Source organism: Myodes glareolus, chromosome 23, assembly GCF_982192425.1.
Source record: "Myodes glareolus chromosome 23, mMyoGla1.1, whole genome shotgun sequence".
Classification (NCBI taxonomy): Eukaryota; Metazoa; Chordata; class Mammalia; order Rodentia; family Cricetidae; genus Myodes; species Myodes glareolus.
The window spans coordinates 8,756,675-8,773,058 of NC_142048.1; the positions used below are offsets into that span (position 1 = coordinate 8,756,675).

A 16,384-nucleotide genomic window follows, 5' to 3' on the forward strand; every position below is an offset into this window, starting at 1 on the left:
GTTATTTGAGGTGGGAAGGCCCACCACTATGCCTCGGCTTGGATTCTGGCCTTCATAGAAACTAGATTAACTGACTGAGAAGAAATGCCAATCTTTGTTAGGAACCGCCCACATTCCGGAACCAGCCCCTCCCCCTGTCTTCAGAGTTTCAGTACCATAGCAGCCACATCATTACCAGCCTCCAAATACAGCACTCATACCCTCTGAAAGTCCTGCTCCCCACACACACCAAGACCTGATCTCTCACTCAGTCACTCATTCACCAAGGCACTCTTCCTGCACCCTTAACCTTGGTGCTGACTTGGGAGGACATCCCAGTGCGTTTGCACTTGTCCCTCGGGGGTCTAAGCTGCACTAGGATCCTATTCCATATCTTCAGTCCACCTGCAATCAACTCACTTAGACTAATCGCTGGGCAACCAACCTCGGCAGCTGTTTAAATTTTCCCTTTGGTCAATGCAAATACGTCCCTGAACCCGGGGTAGTGACCATGGATCGTCCAGTCCCCCTCTGGTATTCTTAGAGGTGGAGGTGCCCCCAGCCATGGTCTATAAATCTATGGTTGACCTTCTTCTCCAACTCCTCCTTTGATCCTTTCCCTAGGGTGAGGCTTTGTTTCTTAGCTCGGCTTTTGCCCTTTGGATTTATTTGAAAGTTCTGATACCAGGTGACAGTCTCCTCGGGCCCTGCCCAGTGTAAGGTCCATCTACTGGACAGTTTGTGTCTTTCTTGCTCAGTCCTCCTGAGGACTCCATCCTGAGGATGCCTTGGACTTCAGGCCTTGAACCTTCCGCTCTTCCTCACCCACAGAGTATTCTCTCCATCTGGCACCAGACCTGTGAGCTTCAAACTTATTTGTCTTTATACTGCAAGCAGTTGAGGGTAACAGAAAAGGAATCCACATCCCCTCTTTCTTTTTCTCTGCTCCAAGCTCTGACTGGTTTTGTCCGGTCTCCTCTGCCTCCAACACTGTATAAATGTCCTGTTTTAAGTTCAGATTGATGGAATTTTAAGTTTATTGCAAAGTGGAAGCCAGAGTTGGACCTAGGAAGAGGGGAGTGGAAAGCAAAGGAGAGGCTGGCTGCAGTGTTGGACGCGCCCAGCACCCACCTGCTCTCCCCTGCCATGCTGGCTCTGAACCAAACTGCTGCCCTGACTCTCCTTAGGTATGTATGATCTTTATTTGTGACTTTGATTTCAGATTCTAGAGTCTGGTTTTCAGTTGCTGCCTCCCTCTGGCCCGCTGGTCCCTGCGGGTGGGCACCTACGATCTTGTCTGCAGCTCCAACCGCGTTTCCCTGTCCTCTGCCATAAGTATCTCTCTGGTTCCGGGAACCTGCTTCCACATCCTTGGTGTTAGCATCCGGGCACATCTTGCCCTGCCACTTGGGGACCTGTTAGAGTGCATCACTCCTATGAGTATGGCAGGCAGTATCCGGGCCTGCTGTGTGGTCTCTGTGCACATGTATTGTGCCCATACCCCATAACTTTAAAAAGCGGAACTCTACCTAATTCTTTTCTTCCTCTTCCTCTCTCAGCATCTCTCTGTCTCTCTTTTTCTCCTTCTCACACACACTCTCTCTCTTCTCCCTGCACTCCCTTTCTCTCTCCCCTATCTCCCTCCCCCACGCCGCCACTGTCTTCTTTTCCTCCAATAAAACTCCCCAGGTAAGCTGGCCTGTGTCTCTCTCCACCCTGGGGTTCCTTGGACCCAACTCGACCACCAAGGCCTAATCTCACATCATATCATAACACTTGGGGCTCCCACGACATGGGCAACTGGCTCTGCTGGCTCTGGCCTGCTACACCCACCCATATGGGTCTCTCTCCTAAAGAAGCTTTCTGGTTCCCTTTTCCTCTGCGCTCTCCTGGTTGTCTCTGGCTCCAGCTTGCGTTCCCATAACTTCGCTTTCAGTTCCCTCTTGGCGTTTATAGGAACACACCCTTAGGATGTTCTGTTCTGTGACCCTCTCTCTCTCTTCCTCTACAGACCCAGATTTTGTCACAACAGGTTTGCCTCAGTACAAATCAATGGCAAAATTTGGCAAGCCTTGATCTCCAAATTCCTTCAAATCCCAACCACTGCTGCTGCACAGACAAATGATCCCTGAATAGCTTACATCTAAACTTGCTCTGCTCTGCACTTGTGGGGGCCAGCCACAATAAGCTAAAAATGGGCAGGTCACCCAAAGAAAGTTTTTTATTTCCAACCCTTATCACCTGCCAGAGTAGAACTTGGCCCTCGATAAATTTAATAAGAGGCCCGAGTCTCAGTAGTTTACCCTGAAGCAGTAACTGGTAGCAGAAAAACCCGACCACCGCCCAGGAGCAGACCATTCAAATGAAATGCCTAACATTGTAACCACTGTAGATAGGACCCTGCCAGCACACCTCACCAGGACACCCTAGACAAATGTCAGTCAATCAGGGGTCCTGAACCTCAGAGATCCCGACCTTTCCTACTATAAAAACCCAATTCTAATTGAGCTCGGGGCTCTCCAGTTATTCCAATGCGTTGGACATGTGGAGAGCCCAAGTTCACAAACTTGATTAAAATAAAGGCTCTTTGTTTTTACATACGGGACTCGGTCTCCTTGTTGGCTTTTGCAGGGACCCACGCATTTGGGCATAACAGACTTTCCCTACTTTCCACTCTTAAGACTCTCTTTTATCTCTACAATTTCTCTGTGCTCTGCTCTCAAAACAAAACAAAAACAAAAACAAAAACAACAACAACAAAATACCTCTTAAGATTATGCTGTGACCTTTATCTCAGGATTTGTACATTCCTTGAGAATGGTTTAAAATTGTTAAAATTTGTTATAAAATTTGGCTTTAAACATAACAAAAGACATAATTAAAATCTATATACAGATAATCTTAATTTGCTCCAACATATTATATGTGATTCAATTCTTGTTTAGGATATATTTGTGCTTGTATATGTGTGTAACTTGGATTCAACTTTCACTATAAAATAGATCTACTAGGAAAACAGATGCTTTCAAATAGCAACTATGTAGCTCTCCTCCATCTTGGCCCAAAACCTCATCAAGATGTAAGTAGTTACAAGGCTGGTAGCCATTTTTACTAAGATTAAAGAGTATATGCTATGTGACTTAACCACCATCTTTAGATGGCCATGGGGCATATGGCAACAATTACAGACCTTCTCAGTGCTAAGGAGCTCTCTGCCCATTGCTGTGTCTCTTCTTAGGCTAAGGAAGCAACAACATGTCTTTAAAGTAATTTGAATTAGTATTAGGTTATATTTGCTATAACTTACTATATACATGGTTCAACTCTGGTTTTGTATTTACTGTATATGATGATAAAAACTTAAGGTTATAAAAGTCTACTCAGATTAACAAAAGCTAATTTGAGATAGCTACTTATGTCTTTGCTAACTTTTCAACACCAAGCTGCTGGAAAATTTAGATACATAACAGCATATGTTTGGTAAATAAGGTATGTTTGATCATCAAGATTTAAAAATTCCTAAGGTCAGGGCTGGAGAGATGGCTCAGAGGTTAAGAGCACTGACTGCTCTTCCAGAAGTCCTGAGTTCAATTCCCAGCAACCACATGGTGGCTCACAACCATCTGTAATGAGATCTGGTGCCCTCTTCTGGCCTGAAGGCATATATTCAGGAAGAACCCTGCATACATAATTAATAAATAAATCTTATAAAAAAGGTAAAAAAAATTCTTAAGGTCTGCTCAGGTTCATAGTAATATTTATCTAACTTACCCTAAGCTTTAGAGATTTGGATAGACTAAGTCATACCAAAATAAATAAATAAATAAATAAATAAAATAAGAAAATCCTGCAAGATTTTATAATGGTGTACTATAAAAAAATCAATAAACTTGCTAGTCTCCCCCCAAAAATGTTTTATTTTGATATGAAAATAGCTTCAATTCAAACATTGTTATTTTAAAAGCTTGAACTTAACAGGGATAAGACTACAAAATCCTAATTTCATGAAAACTGCTAACATTTAAACTGTTAAGAACAATTAATATATGCAAGTTAAGGGCCAGTTACTGTATAAATGATCAAATTCTTAACATCTTCAGACATATACTTGTAGTCATGCTAAGTGCGAATGTAACAATTACAGGGAAGGAGATTTATTTAGCCTCCTGTATGTAACTAGAAATAAAGTTTGTTAAGTTTAGGTAAACTTAATAGAGAGATGGTTCTCAAGAGAACTTTTCAGAGATCTGCTGAATATGCCACTTAAAATGTTTAATTTTAAAAGAGGGAGGGGCTCTTTCCACAATAGACATGTCAGCTCGTTGCAACACTCCTAATCTCCTCCAAAGAAGATGGTGGGACAGAGAAGAAATCCACCAGGAGCTTGCTTTAAGTGTGGCAAGGCTGACTACTGGGTGAAAAAATGCCCTTCACTTCAACCACTGCCAGGATCTTGTCCAAACTGTGGACAAGCAGGATACTGGGGAGTCTATCAGTCCACTTTGCCTAGACAAGGTAGGACAGTCACTCAAGTTCCTACTGTGCAGGAAAAGTCTGGGTCTGGTGGCAGCTGACTGAAGCTGCCCTGGGAGCTCTGCCTACAAGGACCATGGAGGACCTCAGTGTGATTGCCCAGGTAGCCAGTGAGCCTCTGCCAGTTTTAGTTGATTCAGAAGCTGCTTGGTCTGTACTTTCTGCTTACTCAGGTGAAATTTATCCTTCTTAGACCTCTTCACATGTAAACTGTGAGCCTTAGGCCCCAATTACCTAGAGCTATTTCTAGATCTAGACAGTTTACCTTGCTACCTGACTCTAAAAAGACAGGAAGTCATAAAACAATCTTCAATGTAACTTTTTTCTCTTCTGTCATTAAAAAGAACTCACATTACAATGGCTTCTGTCAGTAGTCAATCACCTGTGTCACGTGGCAAATGATTGGATGGAAAAAAGTGTAAATTTCATGTAAGGTCTGAGGATACAAAAGTTTAAGTTGTGAGGGTTGATAAAAACATTTAAGTTATTTATATAAATAAAAGTTATAAAGGTCTAAGAAGGCATCTTAAAGTGTAGAAGTGCAATTTGTAAAGATATAAGAAAGTGATTTAAAATATATGTAAAAATGAAAAATAATTCCAATTCTTTTCTCTCTCTACATTATTGTTATTTTAAAACTTCAAAAGAATTTTAACATTAACCGATGAGGTTTTAATAAGTTATTAGTCTAGTTCTGGTCAACACTGACTATTATTATCATAGTTACAAGCTTAAGATTTTAAATTTGGTTGTCTTCTAAGTATAGACTTAAAAGTATGCCTTATTCTTCTAAAAACATCTACCTCATCTTATGTACCCAGTGTTATGAACTGCTGTTGGCTTGTCCTACCACTTGGGATAGCCTGTCCTGGTAAGCGACAAGCTCCACCCACTCCCCTCCTTCCTCAGAGGCAAGTCCCACCTCCTCCAGCCTGACAAGCCCCATCCACTCCCCTCCTTCCTCAGAGGCAATCCCCACCTCCTCCAGCCTGTGCTCTCTCTTCCAGTCCCTCTTCTGAAGAGGTGGCTGCTGCCTCTCTATCTCTTCCCCACCTCTTTCTCTCCTCCCTCCCTCTTTCCCTCTCTCTCCCTCTCTCCCTCCCTCCCTCCCTCTCTCTCTTTCTGTCTCTCTCTCTCTCCCTCTCTCTCTCTTCCCCTTCCCTTCCATAACCCACTAAATAAACCCCATACCCAAACTCTCTCTGCATGGTGTATCTCTGTTCGTATTTCACCCTTGGCAGTCTCCCACCCGCCAAGAGGACCATGGAGGTCCGCTGTGGGCTGTGGTCTCCCACACACCGCTGTCCCGCTAGGAACACCTGCCACTGTAAAGAACAACACCCAGTGTTCTGGATAGAAGGAAGAGTGTTCATGCTTTTAACTTTTGGGCTCCCAATCTTCTACAGTGATTCAGCAGCACAAATCTACTGCCTTTTCTACTATGTGGATTTCAGTACCGATTACAAACAATGGTAAAGCTAACATACCTAAAAATGTCTCTTTCTGTAAACAAAAAATTCTTGTAAACTTCAGGGAGTCAGCTTGAATCTACCTCTGAAAGGTCAAATAGACACCAGGTAAGTATTGTCAATTAACAACCTGTTCCCCATCTGCCAATTCTGCCTATTCCTGAGGGTGGGATTTTTTTTTTCTCTCTCTCTCTTTTCCCTGGTCTTGGGATTCCCTATCTCCAACTAGTGGGACCATGGGCCTAGAAGTTTTAAATGTACAAAATGTACAACCTGGATAAAAATTTTCTCTTAAACTTTTTATCTTTACCTTTTCTACCTGGTCTATCAGTACCAACAGATTTCATACCAACTGCAGACTGCCCCAGCACCAGCTCCAGGTTTTCCCTCAAAATCTGTATCCTAGACAGCTTCAAAGTGGCCAGCCCCAGGTGATACAGCCTCAGAGCTGTCTCATGCACATTCTTAGCTCCAGAAGGCCCTACAGAGCCTACTCAGCAAGTGAAACAGCCTGCTCTGCCAGGACAGAAAGCTGGGAAGCTTTCTTGGGCCCCCAAAGATATCAACACCCCCAGAGAGCACTAAGCAGTTTAGAGAGCACCGTGCCCCCAATTCCTGCCTCCTCAGCTGTCTCTTATTTTCTCACCTTTTATAATAAGCAAAAGGGAGGAATATTAGGAACTACCCAGCAACCCAGTGCCGGCTGAAGGAGCTGACATGTGCGATGTGAACGTGTTGTGACCATGTGAAAGTGTTGTGACCCACTAAGTAAGTGTCATACAGAAACTTCATTTAGAGCCACACACTTCTGTTCTAAAACCTTTTGGGGAATTGTAAAATTAAACATGACTACCAACTTGGTAATTGACTTCCAAGCAAAAATGTAAGGGCAAGGGAGCCTTATCGATATTTGAAAACATAACTGGATATTTAGACCACTGGTCCTGGTTGACTAAGAATGGAGAATTACTTGGGATTACTGTTAAACAAAATGTGGCCTGTGTAGTCCATTGTGGGACATCCAGATCTAAAAATAACCCTTACCTCTTCAGAACTAAGTGAGCTCCTCTTATTAGGGAACTAACAAAAGCATCAGGCCACTCTTCCTCTCCTTCCATGGGATTTCCCTTTAAAACAAGTGGGCTGGGGATGAGGTCTCTGGAGACAAGGTTGCTTGCCGCTTGAATTCAAGAGATTCTCAGGGAATTGTAAAGTGACTCCATTTACATGGAAAAGCATTCTCACAAGGTCTTGACTCTTAAAACGGGCAAATATGTAACAAGTGGAGGGTACTAACCCCTGAACATACTTTCTTTCCAGCCATTTAATTTCATAAACCACAAGAAAGGTGTTGATGACAAATAATTTGCATAGAAATTGCGTCGAAATATGTCAACATGGATACAGCAGTTTCAAGAAATAAATGTAACTGCAAATAGTAAAGAATCTCGTATCTCCTGGGAATGAAGCAACAAGATGAAAATGCTGTGGGATTATTTTAACTCCGGTGTTTTAATACACATTTTATCCCTCAAGTCAAATTCTTTCACTGTAACGACACAGTATCTCATAAAAAAGTAACAGCTTTACACATAGAGGGGACATATCTGACCCCGAGTTTTATAAGGGATGATTGTGATTTAGGGTTTGCAATGTTGGAAATTGTTTTCTAGAGGAAAAAAAAGCAGTGAAGTTGGTTGCCTTGACAACATGGAAGGGTTTTGTCAAGAAATCCATGGCCATGCAGGACCTCTGTTATGTCAACATGGCAAACGATTTACCAAATTAGGTTAAAAGAAAACTAATTCCATGGCAAGGCAGCGTCACCTGACCTATGAAATATTAGTGCTCAGGTTTTTTTTATGAGCCTTGTTAGACAAGATGGAAACTCTGGGCAGCCAAGACAGGAAGGAGAAGGGGAGTGAAATGTGTTTTACCCCAGCCTGTACATCTACAAGACACCTAGGGCCATCCGTACTTTCTCTGAATGCTGATTATGTTGAGAAAAAGATGTCTTGCCCTGATTCTGTTGGTTTTTCCTACAGTCTCCCTTTCAAAGCTTCTCCCCAAGGAATATCCCTTATGGCTTTTGCATATTCGTAAATCATGAGCATAAACAAGGATTACTGCTCGAAAGCTGGTTTTGAGTCACACAGGAGAAAGCTTGTTAAGATCCAGTCCAATTACCGTGGCATGGCCAAGCACAGATTTATCTGGGAAGCACCAAGCCTCTGCTGGAAAGCCTGTTATCGAAAAGACAGGTTATTGGAACAGCTTGCTTCCTTCCTCAGCAAGTGCCTCTTTGTAACACTGTTCAAAGTCTACAACTCTGATTCTCTGCTCTAGTAAATCACCACAAAGCAATTTTGAATAGGATTTTCCTGTCATAAAATGATATTTCTTTTAAAAGGAAGTCAGAGTTATGCTCCTCTTTGGCTTAACATGCTGTTTGGGTTTTGTTTCCAACATAGCTTCATAATGTGATTCATCTGATATAATCAGAAATGGTCCTCAGGGAAGGAGGCACCCTGTGTAACTGAGCTGTCCTTTGCTTTCTTAGCTCTTGGCTTTGCAACTGCAGAAATGAGTTGGGACCAGAGGGTTACTAACAGGAGTCAAAGAACTGAATCTGTAGTAACTGAGTTGAAAACCACTTGGGCCAGCATCCGAAAGTTCAGATAGCATCTGTCTCTAGTCAGTGACAGCTCCGAATATGCCAGCCAAGGCAGCAAAGAAGATGTGCTGATGGCCATGAAGCCTGAGAGCAAAGAAAGATTTCATTTCAAGCATCACGTGTGTCCTTCCTCCTGGGTCATAGCTAGGGTGCCCGATGGATGAGTCTACGGTTTCCTCTCAGGGCTAAGGCTACTCGTTGACTTGCTCATCTGATGGTGGCATTGACAGCTCCTCAAGCCTCTGGCTACACAGAGGGATCCCGTGGGTGAGTAGGAACGTTGGTGGAAGTCTTGCAGTGATAGTGAATTCACAGTGTCAGTGCCGACTCACAGACTTCATGCTGAGTGGAAAAGCAGGCACATTATTGTTCAAGCTCGTCATGGGCAGCTTTGGTTCACTCCTGCTGATCAAATTTAGTGTGCGTTCATGGTAAGAGCTGGGGCCTGATTTGAAGAAGTGTTGATTGTGACAACCACTTTGGGCTAAGCAGTGGTTACACCCTTTAGACCAGTTGTATGTTGACTACAGAATGCCATAGTTCAATCTCCCCTTATGATATCCCAGTTCCTTACGGGCTATTCATTGTCATGAAGCAGAACTGTTTTATTCATTGATAACCTGACTGTTAGTGTAAATGGTCCATGAGAGTCAGTCGCTTCTATAAACATGCCATTTTTTTCTCAACCAACTTCTGCAGGGCTTGCTTTCTTCATTGTCCTGTCCCTAGGTCACCATACTCAATTGGCACACTTCTTCTAGGGATTCTCTTCATTAAACTTTTTCTTTCTTGAGACATAGAAGCAGTTGTAATATTGAGGGCGTTGTCACCAAAATTATCCTACTAATTTCTCTCCAGTTAGAATTAACTGCTGGAATTATAAGAATCCTCCTGTAGGTCTGCAATTGTACCATTATTTCACGATATTACCATCAACTCGGTCTTTCTCATGTCTTTTTGTTTTTGAGATTATAATACACACAACTTTCTGTCTTCCCGGTTCCACATCCAAACCCTCTCATATACTCCTCCTTGCACTTTTAAAGTTATAGCCTCTTTTTCCTTGCTATTACATGCGTGCATACACATCCATGTTCCTAAATATAGCCTGCTCCATCTGTACAGCGTTACTTGAATGCATGTTTTCAGGGCTGACCGTTTGGTATTACATAAGCAACTGCTGTGCTCTTTCCTGGGGAAGACTATTTTTCCTATTGTCAGCATTTCTCAGTTACCCATAGTTCTTTGTGGAGGGCTGACATCTCTTGGGGATTTTCCTTGTCCACTTTGGCATGTCTATATTGTCGTTCTCCTTCAGCCTCATGGTTAGGCAATCACGTTAGTGAGACCTTATGGGTATAGATCCTGGTATACGTCTTTATACCCAAAGATAAATATAGCTCACCACTCATCAAAGAAACCTTTCTTTGTAACAGGTGGAGGCCACTACAGAAAGCCACAATCAATCAAAATGAAGAGTGTGAGTTCAGTCAACTCACTTTAAAACTTCCTACCTCCATTCCCACCACACCAGAATGCAAATTCTCTAAGGTCAGAGAAGCCGTGTCTCACTCATTCCTATAGTCTCAGGGGAAGCTCTTTGGACCTGCCCACATTTCAGAACCAGATGTGCCCCCGGCCCACCTCCAGCAAACGGCACACAGGAAGTTCTCAGGAAATGCTTGCTGTTTGATGAAGTGGGATTATTGGAACTTAACTGGGCATTCCTTGCTTACTATGTTCTTTCAGACAAAGATGCCTGACTGTTATCTTATATACGAATACAGCCCAGTAGATGCTCTCTAGTCTTTCAAGCCTTTTCTCGCTCTTAGAAGACCCAGCTTCCAAACTTAGCTATATTTGTTTAGAAAAAAATACTTCAGCTACAACTTTATATTGAAGTAGTCTAATACTTATAAAAACTTCATTGTAAAAATAAAATATTGTTTTTCTTTTCCTTTTTCCCTTCCTTCCTTCTTTCCTTTCTTCCATTCTCCTTTTTCTCTTCTTTCATTTATTTATTTTTTACAACTAGCTTGCTAAGACCATAAATATCAGGCTATCTTCTCAGTGCCAAGTAGAAAATGGCTTCTAACCCATCCAGACTCCTTTTTGAGGGTCAGAGACCTTTTTCTAAATGTGTCAGCTCCACAATAGCTGTCAAGAAGCACTCGAATTGGCTTTGCCTTGGCCTATAACCACCAGCTTACAACTTAGTAGAAAAGGAATGGAGTCTGGATCCAGACCTGGTTTTCTGTAGACCTTATTCCTGCCCACAGACACATTCTCCCTTTTATATTTTTCCTCATTTCCCCTCTTCCCCTCCCCCTTTCCTAATTTCAATTCTTTTAGTCCTATCTTCTTTTTTCGGTTTCTTTTTTGTTTGTTTGTTTGTTTTTGTTTTTCGAGACAGGATTTCTCTGTAGCTTTGGAGCCTATCCTGGAACTAGCTGTTATAGAACAGGCTGGCCTCGAACTCACAGAGATCCACCTGCCTCTACCTCCCGAGTGCTATTAAAGACGTGCACCACCACCAACCGGCTAGTCCTATCTTTTTTATTTTCTCTTTTAATTGCAGGGAAGGAAGGTTCTTGCTTTTCTCATCATGGTTTACCCTGAAGAACAATGAGAAATATTAAACGTTAACTACAGTCAATTAGAAGGCAGAGTTGTGAGACCCAGTTCCAGTGGATATATCTACAAAACACTCCCACACTCAGGGATCAGTGAACATTGCAGAAGAGGGACTGGAAAGATTCTAAGAGAAGAGGATCAAGGAGTTTGCTGTGAGATAAATGTCTTCTAGTAAAATGGGAAGCTATACATGTAAATTCTCACCAAGGTGAATCATGCAAAGGTGAAATAAACAAAGACGATTCCAATGGACATGCCAGCTGGATTGGAAAAGTCCTTGGGGCCTCAACCTTGCAGAAAGAACTACAGGCAATTGAGTGAAGCTAAGAGGCGGTCCTCACCAGCAAAGAGCACACCAATTGGTTGTGCAGTGCCAAATGGTCAGCCCTGAAAATATTATATATATATATGAATATATATGTACCATTATATGGACTCAATCTGTTGTTTCCTTATTTTATACATGCATACACGTATACATACATACATACACACACACATATATTCTCATATAAATGTACATGTAGCGATTAATAAAAAAGTCTATAAATTTAAGGAGAATGGGGAGGGGTATATGGGAGAATTTAGAAGGGGAAAGGAAAGACAAAGTGTTATAATTAAAATAAAACTTCAATAACAACAAACAAAAATATTAATCTGTTATGCTGGCTATTTTTATAGACAATATCAGCCCCTCTTCCTGCTTAGCATTTTGTCTCACAGAATTTGAATCACTGTGAGCCCAACTCCATGTATACCTATTTTGTTGTTCTTCTCAATATTTAAAACACATTCCTTTTCTTACTTTTTAGGTAAGTGAATTCTTCACTTTTCATGGAATAGGTTTTAACTTGGAAGACATATTAATGATACTTTTTTCCCTATCTCCTCCTTTAACATATTGAGAAACTGAGGCACAACTCAGGGGGTTTAAGTATTAGCAGCAGAAAAAGAAGCTGGAGTTCTCAGCCCTGGACCAGTATTCATTCCTTTGTCATTTTTCCCTGTGACTTTATTGGGAGCTGAGCTTAGGGCCCGATTTCACAAGTGCTAGGCGAGCCGTCTACCTCTGAGCTCCATGTCCTGCCCATGTTGGACTGTTTAATTTGACGCAGCGTCTCATTGAGCTGCCGAAGCAGGCCCTGCACCTTTGATATTCCTTCAGCCATTTGAGTAGCTGCTCTGGCGGGTCCTGCCCTCAGCCTGGCTTCAGCCGCTGTTCAGCCGCTGTCTGAACTATTCTTTCTTAACTAGTGATATTCCTTAGTGATTTAAGGATAGTTATCATTCTTCGGGTATTATAAGTTGGAAGAGAAAATCCCCCCTCTCTTTTGAGGAAGGCCCTCATAACAAAGCTCTTGGTGCTGCAGATAATCTTGTTCTGCCCGTGTTTCATGTTTCACCCATCACAAGCTCCAGCAGAATAAAACAGGAACACCTCACTTTCCCAATTCTTTTTTAAATTAATTAATTAATTAGTTCTTTTTTGAAACGGTGTTTCTCTGTGTAGTTCTGGCTATCCTGGAACTCACTTTGTAGACCAGGCTGGCCTTGAACTCGCTGAGATCTGCCCACCTTCCACCTCTGCACTGGGATTAAAGGCATGTGCCACCATGCCTTTCATTTGTTATTTTTTAATTAGTGAGAAGGGGGGAAATCCTAGGACTGGATTGTTTACCTTCTTTCCACTTCCTGTCTTTTTATTTCCACATTCTGCTACCCCATGCCTGTGCTCTGTTGGTGACTACTTTATTAGACTAACTGGTGAACACTTCTGTGGGAAATAACAGGCCTGGAAAGACTGAACTCCAGGTGAAATATCTGTGTGAAAGCCTAGAGAAAGGAAGAAGATACTCTGCCTGATGATACTCCGCAGAAATCTAGGAGACTTGGAGGGGGCTGGCTTGTGAGAAAATCATTTCCTTTGGGACCATAAAGTTAGTCCTGTATTTTAATGATACTGTACTATCATATTGATAAGTATACACTGGGGTTAGAGACCATCAATTCAGGTACAGCATTTGAAGGGGTCCTTCTTGGGCTGGGTGTGGTGGCTCATGCCTGTAATTCTAATATGTCGTCTTGGCCTATGTAACAAGACCCCGTCTCAAAGAACTGAGGGCTGGAGTTTGCAGTTTCAGCGTAGGTCACCTTGCCTACTGTGCACAAGGCCCCAGGTTTGACCCTTCATATTGTAAAATAAAATAATAATAGCAATAGTAATAAAATAGAAATAAAAGTTTTTTTCTAGTCTTTTCAGAGGAAAAGAATCAGTCAAAATTTTCATAGGAAGACAAGACATTAGAATAATATATTAAAAAATTATCCCTGTAACTACAAGACAAAATTTTTAACTAGAGCAGTGGTTCTCAACCTATGGGATGCAACTCCTTTGTGGTGAACAAGTCTTTAACAGGAGTCACCTGAGACCATCAGAAAACACAGATATTTACATGATAGCAGTAGCTAAACTACAGTTGTGAAGTAGCAATGAAAATAGTTTTATGACTGGTAGCCATTACAGCATGAGGACACGAGGAACTGTATTAAAAGGGTCACAACACTAGGAAGGTTGGGGACCACTGAATGAGAGAAAGATTTAAATATGAAAATAATTTAAAATTCAATCAACAAGTTATGTCTTAGGAAAATATTTATTTGCACCTGTGTATATGTGCATGTCTGCACACTTTCTAATTTGATTCCCTCATGCTTGTCATCATTGGAAGACTGAGTCCCTCACAGTCTGTGCTTCAAAGAAAAAAACAGGACATATAATGTATAAGAGAATCTCTATATTAATGCCCTTTGTCTTTATTAAATTAATAATAGATATTCTTTTTTTTTCTTTTTTGGTTTTTAAGGACAGGGTTTCACTGTAGCTATTGAGCCTGTCCTGGAACTAGCTCTTGTAGACCAGGCTGGTCTTGAACTCACAGAGATCCACTTGCCTCTCCGTCCAGAGGGCTGGGATTAAAGGTATGAGCCATCACTGTCCGGCTAATAATAGATATCCTTAAGGGTAAATATTTGTCTGGTTGTAGATTTCAGTAGCAAAGGTAATACAAAGCTAAGTGACTATTCCCATGACTCCAATAATAATAGACTGTAACAGTTTCTCTGAAAAGTGACATTAGTTTCAGTGAAAGAAACAGCTAAATTAATATATAGATACACTTAGTAATAAAAAAGAACGGAATATTTGTTTAGTAGTCATTTATTTAGTCAGTGGTTACTTATTCAGAAATAGTTTGTGACAACCTCTATCAAATCCTTCTCAACTTCCTGATTCTGGTCCCGAGAGTCTGGGGTGCCCAGTTGTTAAGTGATACCATCTATATTTTGCATGAAGAACAAAGAAGAAAGAGATAGCCAGTTTGCTCCATGGTTATAGTGTTCTTTTATGTTCCTTTAAGTAGGATAGTTTACTTTTGGCTGCCAGCTTGTTTGGGGCTCCTTTTCCCAATTCCCTCTGGAGCACATTATAGTCTCATATCCTCTTCCATTCTTCTCCACCTACGCAGAGATTGTGGGGTTGCTTTGTCTTTCCTGTGACTAAACCTTCCTGGAACAAGGTAGATTCTTAGCATATAGGACGTTGAGCAAATGCATGAGTTGGGCATCACTGGGTTGCTCCTGGAATGACTATACAGGCATGATTTACTGGTAGTGTGGTTTCAAACCTGCCTAGAAGAAGGACTATATATATATGCATGGAAATTTCAGACATAAAAAAGAATTTACTAGCCAAAAAATGATATTCCTGTTGTAGACAAACTGTTCTACAATCCTGATTCTAGATGACTATGTAATTATTTGACTGTGTTTCAATTAAAGACATGAAGAAGCAAACCCATGTGACTAGACCCAACTATCGACTAGAATGAGCTGCAAGCACCTGTGTTTTCCATCTCATACTTTACAGAAGACGTGTAGGCAATGACATGGATTCACACTGTAATATTATTTTAACTGAAATCTCAATTGCAGTTATGGAGGTATCCCTGTGTTAAGGCAATATAACTAGTAAAAAAACCTTCAATTTAATGGAAAAGTTAATGCTTTTATCAAGTTGAAGTATTAAAGAAGCAATCATTGTGTTGTTTAGTGGGTTGCTTATTGTTTCCTGATTGTGACAACAAACACCAACCAACCAGACAGTCCATTTTTGTGAATGGCACAGTGGAGGGAGCTCTTTGTATCCTGTCTGTGGCAGCCAGCCCACCAGACACGCCGTTTCTGTGAATGGCATAGTGGGGAAGAAAGAGGAGTAGTGTCTGACATCATCAATAGGCAGCGAACAAGTTGTGAAAAACATTTCTGGCATTGGGACAATAGAAGCTGGAAAACAGTGTTCTGAGCCCCTTAGGCTTCCTGTCAGGGTGTTAGAGTGGTATCTGAAACTAAGTGCAAATCAACTGGAGAACGTGTGTACATTGTGAATTATGGTCATTGCAAGAAAGACAGAGAAAGTTCTGTCTGCACTGTGTACTAGGACAGAGATACATGTTCTAGCTTTTTATATGAAGAAATAGAGGAACAAATTTCCAAGCCTGAGCTCAGTTGACAAGAGAACAGCCTAGGGGCATCATGGCTTCATCTGCTGAGTGCTTTCTTACCCTGTGATTTCAAGATTTTTGAGTAACACTGGGAACTAAAAAGGACGAGAAAAGGAACTTCATAAACTCCAGAATGAGGCTCTAATGTCCAACACAAAAGCTCTTGCTGGCCATCAAGGGAGAACCCTGCAGAAAGTTGCCAGAGCTAGGTCCAACCTTTGGTAAACCCATCAGTGTAGCTCCCTCGGTTGTTCTTGTTGACAGAAAGGAAGTGTGTACCTGCTGACTAAAGCTGTCCCAGGCAACAGAGAAATGGCGTTAGTTGCTGACAGCAAGGAGGAAAGAAGACACGGCAGGCTGACAAGTTCAAAGCAGCACTATTTGTAAAAGCCAGAACCTGGAAACAACCTAGGTGCCCCTCAATAGAAGAATGGATAAAGAAGGTGTGGAACATATGCACATTAGAGTTTTACTCAGCGGTAAAAAACAATGAGTTCTTGAATTTTGCATGCAAATGGATGGAAATAGAAAACACT

General features: G+C 41.6%; 1 protein-coding gene and 1 long non-coding RNA gene across 8 annotated transcripts in view; one reads left to right on the plus strand and one right to left on the minus strand.

Moving 5' to 3' along the window:
• The window catches only part of Marchf1 (membrane associated ring-CH-type finger 1), an 846,936-nt gene that overhangs the window by 35,299 nt on the left and 795,253 nt on the right, over positions 1 to 16,384 (minus strand). The gene's annotated exons all lie outside the window — the stretch shown is intronic.
• Positions 562 to 11,729, plus strand: LOC146890648 (uncharacterized). The gene is made up of 2 exons (XR_015736171.1): positions 562 to 1,166; positions 5,334 to 11,729. It is a non-coding gene; the product is annotated as an uncharacterized LOC146890648 (long non-coding RNA).